The sequence below is a fragment of the Gopherus evgoodei genome, unplaced genomic scaffold (genome assembly GCF_007399415.2).
Source record: "Gopherus evgoodei ecotype Sinaloan lineage unplaced genomic scaffold, rGopEvg1_v1.p scaffold_40_arrow_ctg1, whole genome shotgun sequence".
Taxonomy (NCBI): Eukaryota; Metazoa; Chordata; order Testudines; family Testudinidae; genus Gopherus; species Gopherus evgoodei.
In genome coordinates, this window is record NW_022060061.1 from 551,588 (window position 1) to 566,424 (window position 14,837).

The following is a 14,837-nucleotide window of genomic DNA, read 5'->3' on the forward strand; positions in this document are numbered from 1 at the left end:
GTGCGCGGGGGCCTTTGCTGTGCGCAGGTTAGAAAGCCTGGACAGTAGCCATGTTCCAGAGGGCAGTGGTGAGGCAATGTAGGGTGCAGAGCTCTGTTGGGGGAGCTTGTGCAAATCTCTGCCCTGCAGGCACCTCGCTTCCCCTCTGGAGAGTGATCTAGAGCTGGGAAGCGGGTGCAGCTGGAGAGGATGTGAGATCGGTCCCGTCACTAGCAGCTGAGGAGGCGTTTAGATCTGAGACAGTGACAGAAACCTGGCGCATGAGGACCCAGCAGCCAGGGCTGGCTGGGAAACAAGAACTCCATTTGGCAAAAGGTTCCAAAGATTAACAGCTGGGGGAAGGAATGCAAGCCAAAGCAGTGAAAGGTCGGGTTAAAGAATATTCAGGTGTGTTGAAGTCGGCAGGAGCTGAGGAAATTCATCTGAGGCACCTAAGGAACTGGCTGAAGGAATCTTGGAACCATTAGCAATGATCTTTGAGACTCCTGGGGGTGGGGAGAAGGGCAAACAGAGCCCCTAGCACAGAGGACCCAGGGACGACAGACCACTCTAACGCCGGGAGCTGGACAGAGACTGGACCAAGTGATGGAACAATCCGCCTGCCAGCACCTGGAGCCTGGCGGGGTTAGGAGGAATAGCCAGCAGGGCTTTCCCAAGGACAGACCTACCAAACAGCCCTCATTTCGTCCATCGACGCGGCTCCTGGCCTGGTGGATGGATGTGATCGATCTTGGTTTTCGTCAGGCTTTTGACGCAATCCCACGTGATGTTCTCAGGGGCAAACTAGGGAAAGTTGGTCTAGATGAAATGACTGTAAGGAGGGGGCGCAGCCGGCTGGAAGGGAACTCCCAGCGTTGTTCTCGCTGTCGAGCAGGGAGGGGTGTCTACTGGGGTCCTGCAGGGGTCACTCCTGGGGCCGGGACTGTTCAGTATGGTCATTAACGACGTGGGTAACGGAGTGGAGAGTGGGCTTATAAACTGTGCAGATGACACCCAGGTGGGAGGGGCTGGGAGCACTTGGGAGGCAGGTTTAGGATTCAAAATGACTGTGGCAAGTTAGAGAGTTGGTCTGAAATTCAATAAAGACCAGTGCAAAGTGCTGCACTGGGGAAGGAAAAGTCAAAAGGACAACCACCGAGTGGGGACAACCCAGCTGAAAAGGATCCAGGAGTCACAGTGGGTCACAAGTTGAGCCAGAAAGAGGAGTATCGTTCTGGGGCCAGGTGTAGCGACAGGCGTGGGGGGGGGGTAAGACACGAGAGGTCGTTTCCCTGCCATGCGCAGCACCGGGAAGGCCTCAGTCCAGTTCTGGGCAGCGCACTTGAGGAAAGATGGGCACAAACTGGCGAGTCCAGAGGAGAGTAGCCAGAATGATTAAAGGTTCAGGAAACCTGAGCTCCGAGGAACCGCTAGGAAACCTGGGCATGTTTAGTCCGGAGAAAAGACTGAAGGGGGACCTGGTAAGTCTTCAAATATGTTAAGGGCTGGCACAGAGAGGACAGTGACAGTTGTTCTCTGTGTTCCCTGGAGGTAGGAGAAGCCGCAATGGGCTTAATCTGCAGCCGGGGAGAAGTAGGTGAGAGATTAGGAAAAACTTCCCAACTCTCAGGCTGTGCAGCTCTGGAGCAGGCTCCCCAGGAGGCTGTGGCATCCCCAGCACTGGAGGGTTTAAGGACAGGTGGGCCAATCCCTGTCAGGGCTGGTCTCACTTTACTCGGCCTGGCCTCGGTGCGGGGGCTAAGCTCGGTGACCTCTCGAGGTCTCTCCCAGCCCCACGTTTCTGGATTCTGTGATGTTCACATTCGTTCTGTATTGAAAGGAAACAGAGACCTTGTGAAACGTTTCATGAGACACAGGCGCAAGCAGTGAGGCTGCTGCTCACGTCACTCCCCGGGGCCAGGGAGATGCGGGTTCAAGTCCCGGATTGGGAGCCCTGGCTCTGACTTGGAGAGCCGGCTCTGGTCCCAATGCCCGGCCTGCCACAGGCCTGGTTCCCCACTGTGCTGCTCTTTGGAGCCGCTGGCGTTTGCTGCTCACTTTGCACAAGGAGAGTGAGGAGCTGGGCAATGGTGAATTGGGCTCCTGGTGTGAAGGAGATTCCCATTGGCCAAGCAGCTTCCCTGGCACCGGCTCCGCACTCTCCCGGGTTCCTCCCTGAGGCTCAGCCTGGCCTGGGTCTTGGGGCAGGCAGCATGGTGCCCTTCATGTGGGTGGTTGGTTGTTTTTACAGCAGGGCGCATTGAATAATTACAGCAGGAGCGTAATTCCCCCCCAGGCAGGCTGGAGTGACCCCCCCCCCGACCACAGCTGGGCCATTAAGTACTAATTAGTGATTTGAGGGCAGGAGGGAGAGGGACAGAGGCCTAGTTGTGTCCCTTGGAATGGCCCGACCAGATCAGAACCATGGCCCACCCAGCCCAGCCTCCCACAGTGACTGGCACCAGCGATTCTGCCCATGCAGGGCAGTGATGGTGCCAGCAGAGTGCCTGGGGTGAGGCAGGTGAGTGGTGTGGATAGGGCGAAGCGCTGGAAATCTGTGTTCAAATCCTGGCTCTGCCACAGACACTCTGGGGGACCTTGGGCACATCCCTGCATCTCTCTAGGCCTCACATTCCCCGTCTTAGTACAAGCGACTGGGCACAGGATATGGGCAGCTGGGTGGAAGCTGATGGCTTGCGGCACACAAGAGTCGGCTAGTGTCTTTCCTGGGCCTGTTTGGCCCTCGGGGCTGTAAACCTGGTCACAGGTGTTTCCTAGTGTGTGTGACTTGTTCCCAGCGTGGCAGAGACGTCCCGAGCGATGATGCCTTGCTGGAGTGGGGGAGGGAGCGGGTTTCAGCAGCTCCATCAGAGCGTCTGGGTCGGCTGCTGCGCTGATTACCCAGCAGCGAGCCCCTTGGGGCTGAAAGGATGGGGGGCTGCTTTTTAGCAGACGCGGGCAAGTCTCGTGCCCCATGGCACTGCACTAGCCGTGCTGCTGCTCTGGCGAAGGCTGGGTGCTGACCAGCCTCACCAGCAATGCTAACCCAGCTCTGAGCAGGGACCTGCCCCCAGGTGTATTTCATACGGTGTCGGGGCCTGGGCTTTGTCATGACACGAGTCTGTCGCTTCCTCCTAAATCCATTCCCAAGCAGGTTCCAGTCTTGGAGTGTGGGGGGGTCAGGGCTCTGCACCCCTCTTCCTGGGATTCACCGTGACTCTCAACCCGCCAGTAACACAGAAGGTTTATTGGACAATAGGGATGCAGTCTACAGCAGAGCTTGTAGGTACAACCAGGACCCCACAGTCAAGTCCTTCTGGGGGGCAGGGAGCTTAGACCGCAGCTTGGGGTTCCCTGCATTGCACCCCCGAGCCGAGGACTGAAAACAAAACCTCCTCCGTCGGCTGTCTTCCCCCTCCCCCTGCTCCTCCTCCCCTTTGCTCAGTCTCCAGGGCAGAAGGTGTCACTTCTCCCAGCCCCCCTCCCAGCTCAGGTAGCTTCCTTCAAGGGAAGTCCCCCATCCCCATGTAACCCCCCTGTGACGTTCCCAGGTCAGATCCACCCGGCTCCCTGCTCTGTCACAGTTCCACGGTGGGGCCCTCGGGCACAGATGATGCGTGCAGAGGAAAGAGGATTTAGGTGTCTCAGCTCAGGGGAAAGCGTTTGTGCTAATGAGATGCTGGCCGGGTGGGCTTGGGGCACTGGGGGGCTCAGAGGGTTCCTTGTTTTCCCCCTGTCAGGGCTGCTCAGCGAGGCTGGTGCAGCCGGGGGTCCTGCCGGGCAGGCGGAAGAAGGGAAGGTGGGAGACCTCTGGAGATGGGGGAGCGGAGTAGATACCTTGTTATTAATGAGATGACAATAGCACCTAGGGGCCCTCGGGAGTTCAGGGCCCCACCTTCTGCCTAGGTTGGCCGCTCACGATTCCTACCTCTCCCGCTCAGCGAGACCTTGCACGGGGGGGGTATGTGTGCACCCCCTGCCCCTGCATGTGTGACCTTGCATGGGGGGGTGCGAGGTCACCGGTGGGGGCACAGTGGCCCGCCCTTCGTTGTGGCGTCTCCCATCTGATGCTGAACAAACCTCAGTACCGGACGGGGGGTGCACATTAGAAAAGCAGGATGGTCCAGGTTAAAGCCGGGTGAATGCAGGGGGGATGGAACAATGTGTACAGTGGGGGGCTGAGAGCCATTGAACTGAGCCCTAAACCCTGGATGTGATGGAAACCCCTTCCAGCCAGGGGGTGCGGCACCCCCTTGTTCCAGCACCTAGGGATGAATGGCCTAATTGTACCAGGCACTGCCCAGACCCCGACCCAGATCAGGGCCCCGTTGCTCTGGCTGTTGCCCAGACCTTGACCCAGATCAGGGCCCCATCGGGCCAGGTGCTGCCCAGACCCCAGCCGAAATTAGGGCCCCATCGGGCTGGGCGCTCCCCAGACCCCGGCCGAGATCAGGGCCCCATCGGGCCGGGCGCTGCCCAGACCCCGGCCAAGATCAGGGCTCCGTCGCTCTGGGCGCTGCCCAGACCCCGACCCAGATCAGGGCCCTGTTGCTCTGGCTGTTGCCCAGACCTTGACCCAGATCAGGGCCCCGTTGCTCTGGCTGTTGCCCAGACCTTGACCCAGATCAGGGCCCCATCGGGCCAGGTGCTGCCCAGACCCCGGCCGAGATCAGGGCCCCATCGGGCCGGGCGCTCCCCAGACCCCGGCCGAGATCAGGGCCCCATCGGGCCGGGCGCTGCCCAGACCCCGGCCGAGATCAGGGCCCCATCGGGCCGGGCGCTGCCCAGACCCCGGCCGAGATCAGGGCCCCATCGGGGCCGGGCGCTGCCCAGACCCCGGCCGAGATCAGGGCCCATCGGGCCGGGCGCTGCCCAGACCCCGGCCGAGATCAGGGCCCCATTGGGCCGGGCGCTGCCCAGACCCCGGCCGAGATCAGGGCCCCATTGGGCCGGGCGCTGCCCAGACCCCGGCCGAGATCAGGGCCCCATCGGGCCGGGCGCTGCCCAGACCCTGGCCGAGATCAGGGCCCCATTGGGCCGGGCGCTGCCCAGACCCCGGCCGAGATCAGGGCCCCATCGGGCCGGGCGCTGCCCAGACCCTGGCCGAGATCAGGGCCCCATCGGGCCGGGCGCTGCCCAGACCCCGGCCGAGATCAGGGCCCCATCGGGCCGGGTGCTGCCCAGACCCCGGCCGAGATCAGGGCCCATTGTGCCGGGCACTGCCCAGACACTGACCAAGATTATGGCCCCTTGGGTGAGTGAGTGGGCCAGCCAGGTGCTGTACTGATGTGACAGCCAGCAGAATTGGCCAACGCACTGGGGGTGTTGAACTTGTCAAGCGTGAGTCACAACAGCTGGAGCTAAGGAGCCAAGCTCCCTAGCTGGGGCTAGCACAGACTCCCCCCAAGAGGGATGTGTCACACACACACTCTTCCACTGCCCAGATAATCATCTCCATCTTGCACCTGGGAGACTGAGGCACAGCGCTTGCAGGGCTGGATTCAGTGACGCTGAGCAGGGCTGGGATGACTCACCCAGGCTGGGTGGGAGAAGGAGAAGCCCCATGGGTGGGAGAAGGAGTAGAGGCCCAGAGCGGTGCCCTCATGCAGTGCCCTGCCCCCTGGGACGCATGGCCTGGCGTTTGTGTCCTGCCCGGGCCAGGCAGCCTGTGGGAGCGCCACAGCCCTGCGGTCCTCCCTCCCTAGCAGGTGATTTCTGACCTGGCCTCTGGGGAGTCGGGTTTACAGAGCCCAGCGGGCCCTGGACCCGCCCCATGCCAGCTGCCCCAGGAGCACCAGAGCCGTTGGCTGCAGTGAATCAGCAGCCCAGCCTGGCCAGGGCCTTCCCCCGGCTAAGGCACTGCTGCCCCAGTGCGTCCCCCTGCCCTCCACTCCCCAGCGGCCTGTTTGGGCGTCTCACAGGTGCCTGCTCCTCCTGGTCCCCCCTCAGCCTCGGAGCAGGAGGCCAGGTCGGTCCAGGGCTGGCAGGGCCCCATGGCAGCGGGCGGGTGTAACCTGCCCAAAGCCCCATCAGCTCCAGCGCAGAGCCGCGGGGCCTTTGCAAGGCGGCAGCTCCAGGCTGATGCGCGCAGGGTCCGCACAAGGGTGCAGGCTGCTGCGCACCGCGCAAGCCGGGAGGGGCATGTCGCCCCCTCGTGGCGGCGGCGGGCAGGACGCGCCTGCTTTGCTCCCGGGAAGGGGCCCCGGACTGTGGTAGGGGCGGGGCTGGAGATTGTGTGTTTGGGGGGTTGAGCAGGGTGAGCCCGTCGTCTGGAGGGGGGAGATATGCGGAGTGTTAGCGGGGCTCTGTGCATGGCGGGGGTGGGGGGAGGAGATGGAGGGCTCTGTGCGGGGGGGAGGAGATGGGGGACAAGGGGCCGGGCTCTGTGCGGGGGGAGGAAATGGGGCGGGGGCCGTGCTCTGCGCGAGGGGTGGAGATAGGGGACTGGGTTCTGGGCGGGGGGTGGAGATGAGGGGGTTCAGTGCGGGGCGGGGGCCGGGCTCTTGCGTGGGGATGGTGGGGGCTATGCGCGGGGGGTGGAGATGGGGGGCCCTGCGCGGGGCGGGGGGTGGAGATGGGGGGCCGGGCTGTGCGCGAGGGGTGGAGATAGGGGACTGGATTCTGGGCGGGGGGTGGAGATGAGGGGGTTCTGTGCGGGGCGGGGGCCGGGCTCTTGCGTGGGGATGGTGGGGGCTATGCGCGGGGGGTGGAGATGGGGGGCCCTGCGCGGGGCGGGGGGTGGAGATGGGGGGCCGGGCTGTGCGCGAGGGGTGGAGATAGGGGACTGGGTTCTGGGCGGGGGGTGGAGATGAGGGGGTTCTGTGCGGGGCGGGGGCCGGGCTCTTGCGTGGGGATGGTGGGGGCTATGCGCGGGGGGTGGAGATGGGGGGCCCTGCGCGGGGCGGGGGGTGGAGATGGGGGGCCGGGCTGTGCGCGAGGGGTGGAGATAGGGGACTGGATTCTGGGCGGGGGGTGGAGATGAGGGGGTTCTGTGCGGGGCGGGGGCCGGGCTCTTGCGTGGGGATGGTGGGGGCTATGCGCGGGGGGTGGAGATGGGGGGCCCTGCGCGGGGCGGGGGGTGGAGATGGGGGGCCGGGCTGTGCGCGAGGGGTGGAGATAGGGGACTGGGTTCTGGGCGGGGGGTGGAGATGAGGGGTTTCTGTGCGGGGCGGGGGCCGGGCTCTTGCGTGGGGATGGTGGGGGCTATGCGCGGGGGGTGGAGATGGGGGGCCCTGCGCGGGGCGGGGGGTGGAGATGGGGGGCCGGGCTGTGCGCGCAAGGTGGGGCAGGCGGCAGAGCCGTGAGGCGGCGGCTGCGGGAAGCCGGGGTCCGCGCTCGGGGCTGCCCCAGCCCGTCTCTCCCGGAGCGCAGCGGCCGCGGGCAGGGACGGGGCAGAGGCTCCGGCCATGCGGAGCCCGGCGCGGGGCAGAGCCGTCCCGGGGGGGGGCTCCCGGCCCCCCGCGCCTCACTGCGCCGCCCCGTGACATGCGGCGGCGGCGAGACCCGGCTCCGAGCAGCCGCCGCCCCCAGACAGAGCCACCCGGCGGCCGCCCGCCCGCCCAGCAGCGCCCCGCGCCGGTCCCGCTGCCCGCGGAGCGGAGCCGCCTCGGCGGCGCGGACCCGTCGCTCTCCCCGCCGCCGGCCAGCGGGGCTCCCCTGCCCGCCGCCCGCCATGGAGAGGGCGCCTGGAGCCGGCGAGCTGGGGGCTCGGGGCCGAGCTCGCCTCTGACCCGGCTCGGGGGCAGCTAGTGCCTCGCTTCGGCTCCCGCTTGTCACCGGGCTGCGCCGGCCCCGGGCTCCAGCCTCCCTCCGGAGCCGCCGGCTCCGCGCGCCGCGATGGAGCCGCCGCCTTGCTCCAGGAAGAGCCTGTCGCTGTCCCTGCCCGTGCCCCGGGAGGGCCAGGCCACCCTCAAGCCCCCCCAGCACCTGTGGAGGCAGCCCCGGACCCCCATCCAGATCAAACACCGGGGCTACTCGGATACGGAGCGGCCCCCGGCCCGGCACATCGAGCGGGCTGACGCCGTGGACACCAGCGACCGGCCGGGGCTGAAGAAATCCCGCATGTCCTGGCCCTCCTCCTTCCACGGGACCCCCAGCCACGGCACGAGCAAGCGGTAGGTGCCGGGGCGCAGGGGCAGGGAGCGGAGCGCTGGAGCAGTGGGGGGGGGGGCAGCCCCGGAGTGAGACCCGGGATTGCTGAGAAAATATGAGACACCCCCCATCCCGTGTAAGTGTCCAGCCGGGCCTTGGCCCAGTGATCTGTGTGAAAGTCTGCGGGGGGGGGGGGCATTGGCTGGCTTAGCCATTAGCCCCCACTTCCAGGCTGTCCCTCTCCTCCGAGCGCAGCTCTGGGTGTATGTCCTGGGACAGCCAGGGACCGAGGGGGGCGCCGAGCCCCCCCCCCCCCCCCGCAGTCTGTCTTTGGCAGAGCCACTTTGGTGCTAACTAACCCCGAGCCCTGCAGGCGGGAAGCTGAAGGGAAGGTGGCTCTGAGACTTGCCAAATGGTCGCTGGTGCTGGGGCTGGGAAAGATCCAGCTGCTTTGTCAGCTTCAGGATGGGCAGAACACGGGGCGAAATGATCCAGGGTCTGGTCCTGATCTCAGCTTCCCATGGAGTAAACCCACAGGAGCCAGGCCTCGCTCACTGGATTTACACCCCTGCCAGGCAGGCCGGGGCGCCCAGCCAGCCCAGCTCCTCAGGCCAGTCCTGGGATCCTGGGGAGGAAACAGCCCGGATTGGCAGCCGTGCCGAAGCGTGAGTGCCTGGGCACATGGCCATGGAGTCACTGGGTGCACACGCGTGTGTGTGAGCGCGTCCGCCCCATTGCGAAACCAACGCTGTGGGCAGTGCTTGAAGGCGTCTGAAAAAAGTGTGTCTGGGGAGGAGGGTCTCGTAATCTGGGAGCTGCAACTTGGGTCTGTCAGCTTGGAGCTGCAGCTTAGCTCAAAGCCAAACCAAACCATGAGGTGTTGCTGGGCCTGTGAGCCACTGCGTGGCCTCTCACCCGCCCCGCCCTGTAGGTCTGTGCTCCTGGGGGCGGTTTGGCTCCGCAGCTGATCCTGGGGGCTCAAATGGGCACTTGGGGCTGGTTGGTTTTGCCCTTTCTTCTCCCTGCTGGAAGAAAGAGAAAGTCGGTGCGGCTCCCCAAGGAAGCGCTGCTGGGCTCCCCATCCCGGCCGCGAGATGCTGGGTTGTCAGGGGCCGGGAGGGGCAGGGTGGCAGCTGAGCCCTGCCCCGCGAGAGGCGATAAGCCGTTGGTGGGTCTGTCCGATTGCACCAGAGCTCACCGTGGCCCTTGTCATCGGGCTGTTGCTGGCACCTGGGCTTTCTGGCTCCTTGTCCCGTTTGTAGCGTGACTCTGCTGGGCTGGGGAGACTCCTTGGCTGGGCCTTGCTGCAGCTGAAGTAAAGGTGCGAGGCGCTGGCAGGGCGCGGCTGATGTGGGTTAAGAGCAGCTGTTTTCAGTCGGTGTCAGTGGCTTGGCCGGGGGGTTAAGCTAACCCAAAATAAGCTGCTGTTACATCGGCGCTCTGCGCAGGCGATCGTGGCCGTTTAACTGAACCCATTTGAAAGCTGGTTTCAATTCGGCCTGGTGCAGCTGTCCTGTGTGCGGGGGCCCGGGGCTGCATCTGTGTGGCACAGCCAGGGAGCCAGGGGCAGGGTGGGCAGTGCCTGGTGTGTGCTGGAGAACCACCTGACGTGGCATTTTACCCGGAAAGGCCCCGTACCTCATCCCCCCTGAGCCAGCCAGTCTCCCTGCTCTGGGGCCAGAGAGGAGCCGTCCCCCTCTGAATAGGGAAGGGGCTTGTGTCCCAGTCCCCACACCCCCAGAGCCAGCCAGTCCACCCGCTCGAGGGCAGGATCAGAACCAGTGGGTCAGATCTTGTGCCTTCTAGGGGGAAAAGGCCCCAGCCCCGACCCAGCCTGTCCTACAGATTTGCAAGTCTTTGAGGGACTTACACTCTCTGGTATGGAAGCATCTTTGAGCTGTGGGCTGGCCAGGGGCTTCACTGGATGTGCAAAGTGTGCTGTGCTTGCTGTAGGAGGCTGATTTTGATTTCCCAGGAAGTCTCTTAGTCCTTTGCTGCGTCTGTCTCCTCGTTTCTCACAGCAGCGGGTGGTGTTTAAAAAAGAATCCTCCAGCCCTGGGCTGGCTCATCTGCAAAATGTACTACCCGGGACAGTCGTTTATCTGTGGGAGAATGCTGGGGGCATTTCAAATGTGCTGCTTCCTCAGACCAAATGGAAATTAAAAGGCCTCTAAGTTTCTTTTCAAGTCCTCCCTTTGAATGAAAGTTTCCCCAGCATTGAAGCCGCACATCAAAGCGGCGTCGAAATAGGACGTGGGTACTGGAACGTTCCCTCCAAGGTCCATTATTAGCGCTGGCCCTGTGATTAGTTCCTTGCTGAACGGCTGCCTCAGCAGCTCTAGTTCTGGGGGGCTGGGTTAAGCTGCTTGTTCTTTTCCCCCGCGCATGAAGCTCAAAGGCCTGCCTGCCTCGTGCATGGAAGGCCAGACTGGATGATCCTGTGATGCCTTCTGGCCTTAAAACCCAGGGAATGGAACTGGGCTCAGATCTGCGCTCTGCGCGGGTGGGGCCTGGGGCAAATCGCATCCCTTCCTGGGGCTGCACACTGGGCGGGAGGGTGCTTTCCTGAGCTCGGGCGTTCTGTGGGATGGATGGTGTAGTGGCTAGAGGCGCTGTACGAGGACCCAGGAGACCCGGGTGCTAGTCCTGGCCGTGCCCTTCTTTGTGATGTTAGACAGGTCTTTTCCCCTCGCAGTCCTCATGCAGTTGGCTTTTAGGGCAAGGCCCATGTCTCGGCATGCGATGGCACAGGGCCCGGATCTCAGCTGGGAGCTGCAGTAATACACCTCAGTAATAAGACCAGATAGTAGGTGCCTTCGAAAGGGCTTCTCGACGGGGATCGCTGGACAAACCAGGTGGGCTGGGTTAGCCCCAGAGGCATTCCCCCCTCTTGCCCGTGAATCCCTCAGGCACCGGCAAGGAAGTTTCCGAGCCGTGTCGCAGCTTATTCAGACAGTCTGTGGATGGAGGTGATGGGTGGATTTAAGTGTGCCGAGGCTAATGTGAGGATTGCATCAGTGGGCCCCCGCTCGGCACTGTGGGAGGGGATGTCTATCCAAGGACCACGGGGCAGGGGATATATTCCCAAGATCTGCGGCTGGGGGGGAGTGAAACAACTGTTAGATCCTGACCCGAGGCCTGAATGTTTGGTGGGAGCTGGCAAAGGCGTTTCTAATCCAACCTAATCCGCTACCTCTCTGGGAGCAGGCGCTGCGTCTGAGTGATTGACTGTCCCCACCTCCTCAGCAGGAGCTCGGCACCTCCTTCACTGGTGCTAAGTGGCCATGAAGCCTGGCAGGGATTAATAGGTGCTGGAAGCCAGGTATTGGCTCTGACTGTTTCCTTGGAGCCTCAGGAAGGAGGGCGTCCCTGGGAACAGGACCAGGACGAGCTGGGCCGTGTCTCCTAGCAGCCTGGCTATTCCTGTTATTGTGTGTTATGGTGGCACCAGCTGATCTCAGAGCCTGCGCTCAGCCCCAGGAGCCCTGGGTTCCATGCTCTGCCCTGCTGGCTGTGCTCTGGCCCCCTTCCAACCCTGCCCAGCCCAATGCCTGAACCTCTCGGAGAAGGCTGGACCGCCACCAAGCCAGCCTGGCTGCTGTTTCAAACCTAGTGCTCTGATGCTGAGATGGGAGGGGGAATCTCTGAAGGCACCGAATCAGGGCCTCTGAGCCTCCCCAGCCCACGATCCTGTTGGCCAGCACAAAGGTTGGCAGCTATTGGGGGCAGAGCCTTTCTCTCCATTCTGTATCTGTACAACACCTTGCACAAGGGGGTCCTGGCCAGGACGTGGCCCCCAGGTACATTGCTGCTCACCCCGCTGAGGAGATGGCCACAGCCACGGCCGAGGGTGGAGCTGGGACTGACTCCCTTGGAGCAGGTCCGCCAGCCAGGCAGGAGTGCAGCTTCCTCACCCATCTGCTCCCTCTCTGGGCTCTCCAGTGTTCGCTTCGAGCCCAGCCCAGGCTCTGTGGTGGTTCTGTGCCCAGCCGGGAACGGAAGGATTGGACTGATGGCTTGAAGCCAACATGCTGGTTAGTTAGCAGTGGGAACAAAGCACCTGGAGAAACGGGATTTTCAAACCAGCAGCCTCTCTGCACCAATTACCTAAGGCTCCCCATCCCCTGAGGGCAGCCTGGGCTGGCCTAGTTTCTTCAGACACCCCAGCGGGTCCTGGAGGTCAGGCGGGTTCCCCCAAACATCTCCCCCCCCTTGTTACACCTACCCCAGTTCTTTGCTCTGCCAGTTCCCAGGCCTCTTCCTACTCTGCCCCTGTCAGGTAACAGCCTCGGAGCCTGATCTCCAGCTGTTCCTCTTCCTTCCTGCTGGTTTTCCTGACAGCCCCGTTAAACGGAACCAATATAGACGCAGAGTAAATATCCCGATCACCCAGCCAACATGCAGCGTTCATCAGCTCCACATCCATCACAGCTCCTGTCCTGACTTCCGTTCCCAGGCTCTTATCTGTATTCATCTCTGGTTCTCCAGTGTCTTCACCCCCAGGATAATGCTTTACGGATCATTCATTAATGAGGGAGTTCTTCTTGTCCCCCTCTGGTTTCATGGCCATGAGAACAGATGCGAAGAGGGGAAGGGACTTGCCCCAGTGTCCCACAGTTAGTGGAAGAATCAGGAAGAGGACACGGGAGCCCTGACTACAAGACCTCCTTCATTCTAACCCACCAGATCCTGCTCCCCTCCCTGAGCTGGGGAGAAAACCCAGGAGTCCTGGCTCCCAGCCCCCTGCTCTAACCCACCAGACCCCTCTCCCCTCCCTGACCTGGGGAGAGAACCCAGGAGTCCTGGCTCCCAGCCCCCCTGTTCTAACCTATTAGATTCACTCTCCCAATGTCTCTTCATTACGCACTAACATTGACTCTCCAGACCTGCTGCCTCTTTGCGATTCACTGTGCTGATTCCGGTTCTATACGAGCTGGTGCCTGGATCTGTATGACCCCCTGCAGCCAGAGAACAATTGCTCTGGACCCACCCGGAACCTGCCAGCTTCCCCGCGTGATCGGGGGGCCCAGCCAGAGGGATTTGCGCGTGCAGGGAGCTGCCCAGCCTGGGGAAGCGTCGCCGTCCAGCACGGAGGTTTGGCTGTTCAAGCCATTAGCAGCCACTTGTAGCAGGTGAATGCCACCACCTCAGCATGGGCTCCAGAGACCTTCCCCTCCCCAGTCTTGGTCAGTTGCACTTAACAACATGGGGGCTTGAGCGGGAGCAAACGATTTCTGTGTTCTCCCCCCCGCCCCGCCCCGTCCAGTTGTGATCTGCATCCCGGCTCTGTAATTGTAACAAGCACTGGCCCCTGGCGTGCCATGCCACCTTCTGAGTGACAGTCTGGTAGCCCGCAGAGCGCCCCGGCCATCTGCCTGGTCCGACAGTGCTGTGTGCCCTCAACTCAGCACCTGTGTGCTCGGAGAGGCGCTGACAGTAGGAGGCCTGCTACCTCCCGGAGCACAAATGGCTCCTGCTTCATTTGCTGTTGCGCTGGGTTTGCTGGTTCCCTCTTTCTTTAGCTGCACAGTCAGACCGAGAATTGGTTGAGAGACGGCGCACGGAGACTTTTGTTGGTCTCCGCATAGAAGAGCTGTTACTTTGAGCGGGCCAGGGCAGGGAGTTCCTGGGTTCTGTGTCCAGCTCTTGGAAGGGAGCGGGGTCTAGTGGCTAGAGCAGGAGGGTGAGGCTGGGAGTCAGGACTCCCGGGTTCTGTCCTAGGAGGAGTTTTCTGGCCTGTGTTCTGCCAGGAGGTTCCAGTAGAGTAGATGGTCACAGTGGCCCTGCCTGACCTTCACACCTGATCAAGGGCTGGGGCTGGCTGTGAACCCACCAGGTAACAATTTCCAAACTGCTAAGAAGAAACTTCCTTTCCCCTGATGCACCATGGGCCGGTGGAACTCCCTGCCACCAGACGTGAGTGGGGCGTAGCAGGCTGCTGAAAAGATCAGATATTTTGTATGGGCAGCAGGATAAGGATTTGGGAGTGGTCCCCGGGGGGCCGGTTACCCCAGTGCTGCCTCTGGCCCGTCTTGCACCTGTCTCTGCAGCTGCTGTGTCTGGTCGTGCTGCCTAGAGCCTGGCAGTTCCTGTGTTTGCTTTCGCCTGCTCTGATTCTGTTTCTATCCTTTCGGTTCCTGCAAATGGGTGCGTGGCCTGTCCCTGATTATACTCTCGTTCTGCTGCTGTTCCCTTGCCCCAGTGAGAACGCTCCTGCTCCATGGTGGTGACAAAGCACTTATCATCTCTAGAGCGCTCTGCGGTGACCTGCCCATCAGTCTTCACTCGCTTCCGGGCCAATCCCGCTTCCTGCTCAGACAGTCCCCGTTTCCTCAACGGAAACCAGGGCCGTGCGTCTTCTCCGCCCCGGCCTGCATGCTGCCGCCTGTCCCAGCGCTCACTCTGATCTGGCAGCTTTGTACGTGAGCGACAGCGTATTGGGCATTGTGAAACTAGGCAATTGGCACCAGCTTCACTGGACGGATTTAACCAGCGCGTTTGGGGGTTCACCCTCACTCAGATCAGCTTAGCTTGTGTCGTGGGCATGGGTCACGAGAACTCCCTCCGCTTTCCATCTGGCGCCTGCAGTCCTTAAACCTGGGACGTGAGTTCCCAGAGCTTCTGGCTGCATGTGAGCGGGGGGCTAGTGGGTAGGACGGGTCTGGGGGTTGCACTAGTGCCAAATACTCCTCCCTATTCGCAACTCCCTGGTTCAACCCACCACGAGAATTAAACCAATCTCACTGAACTGATTTAACTCAAACTTG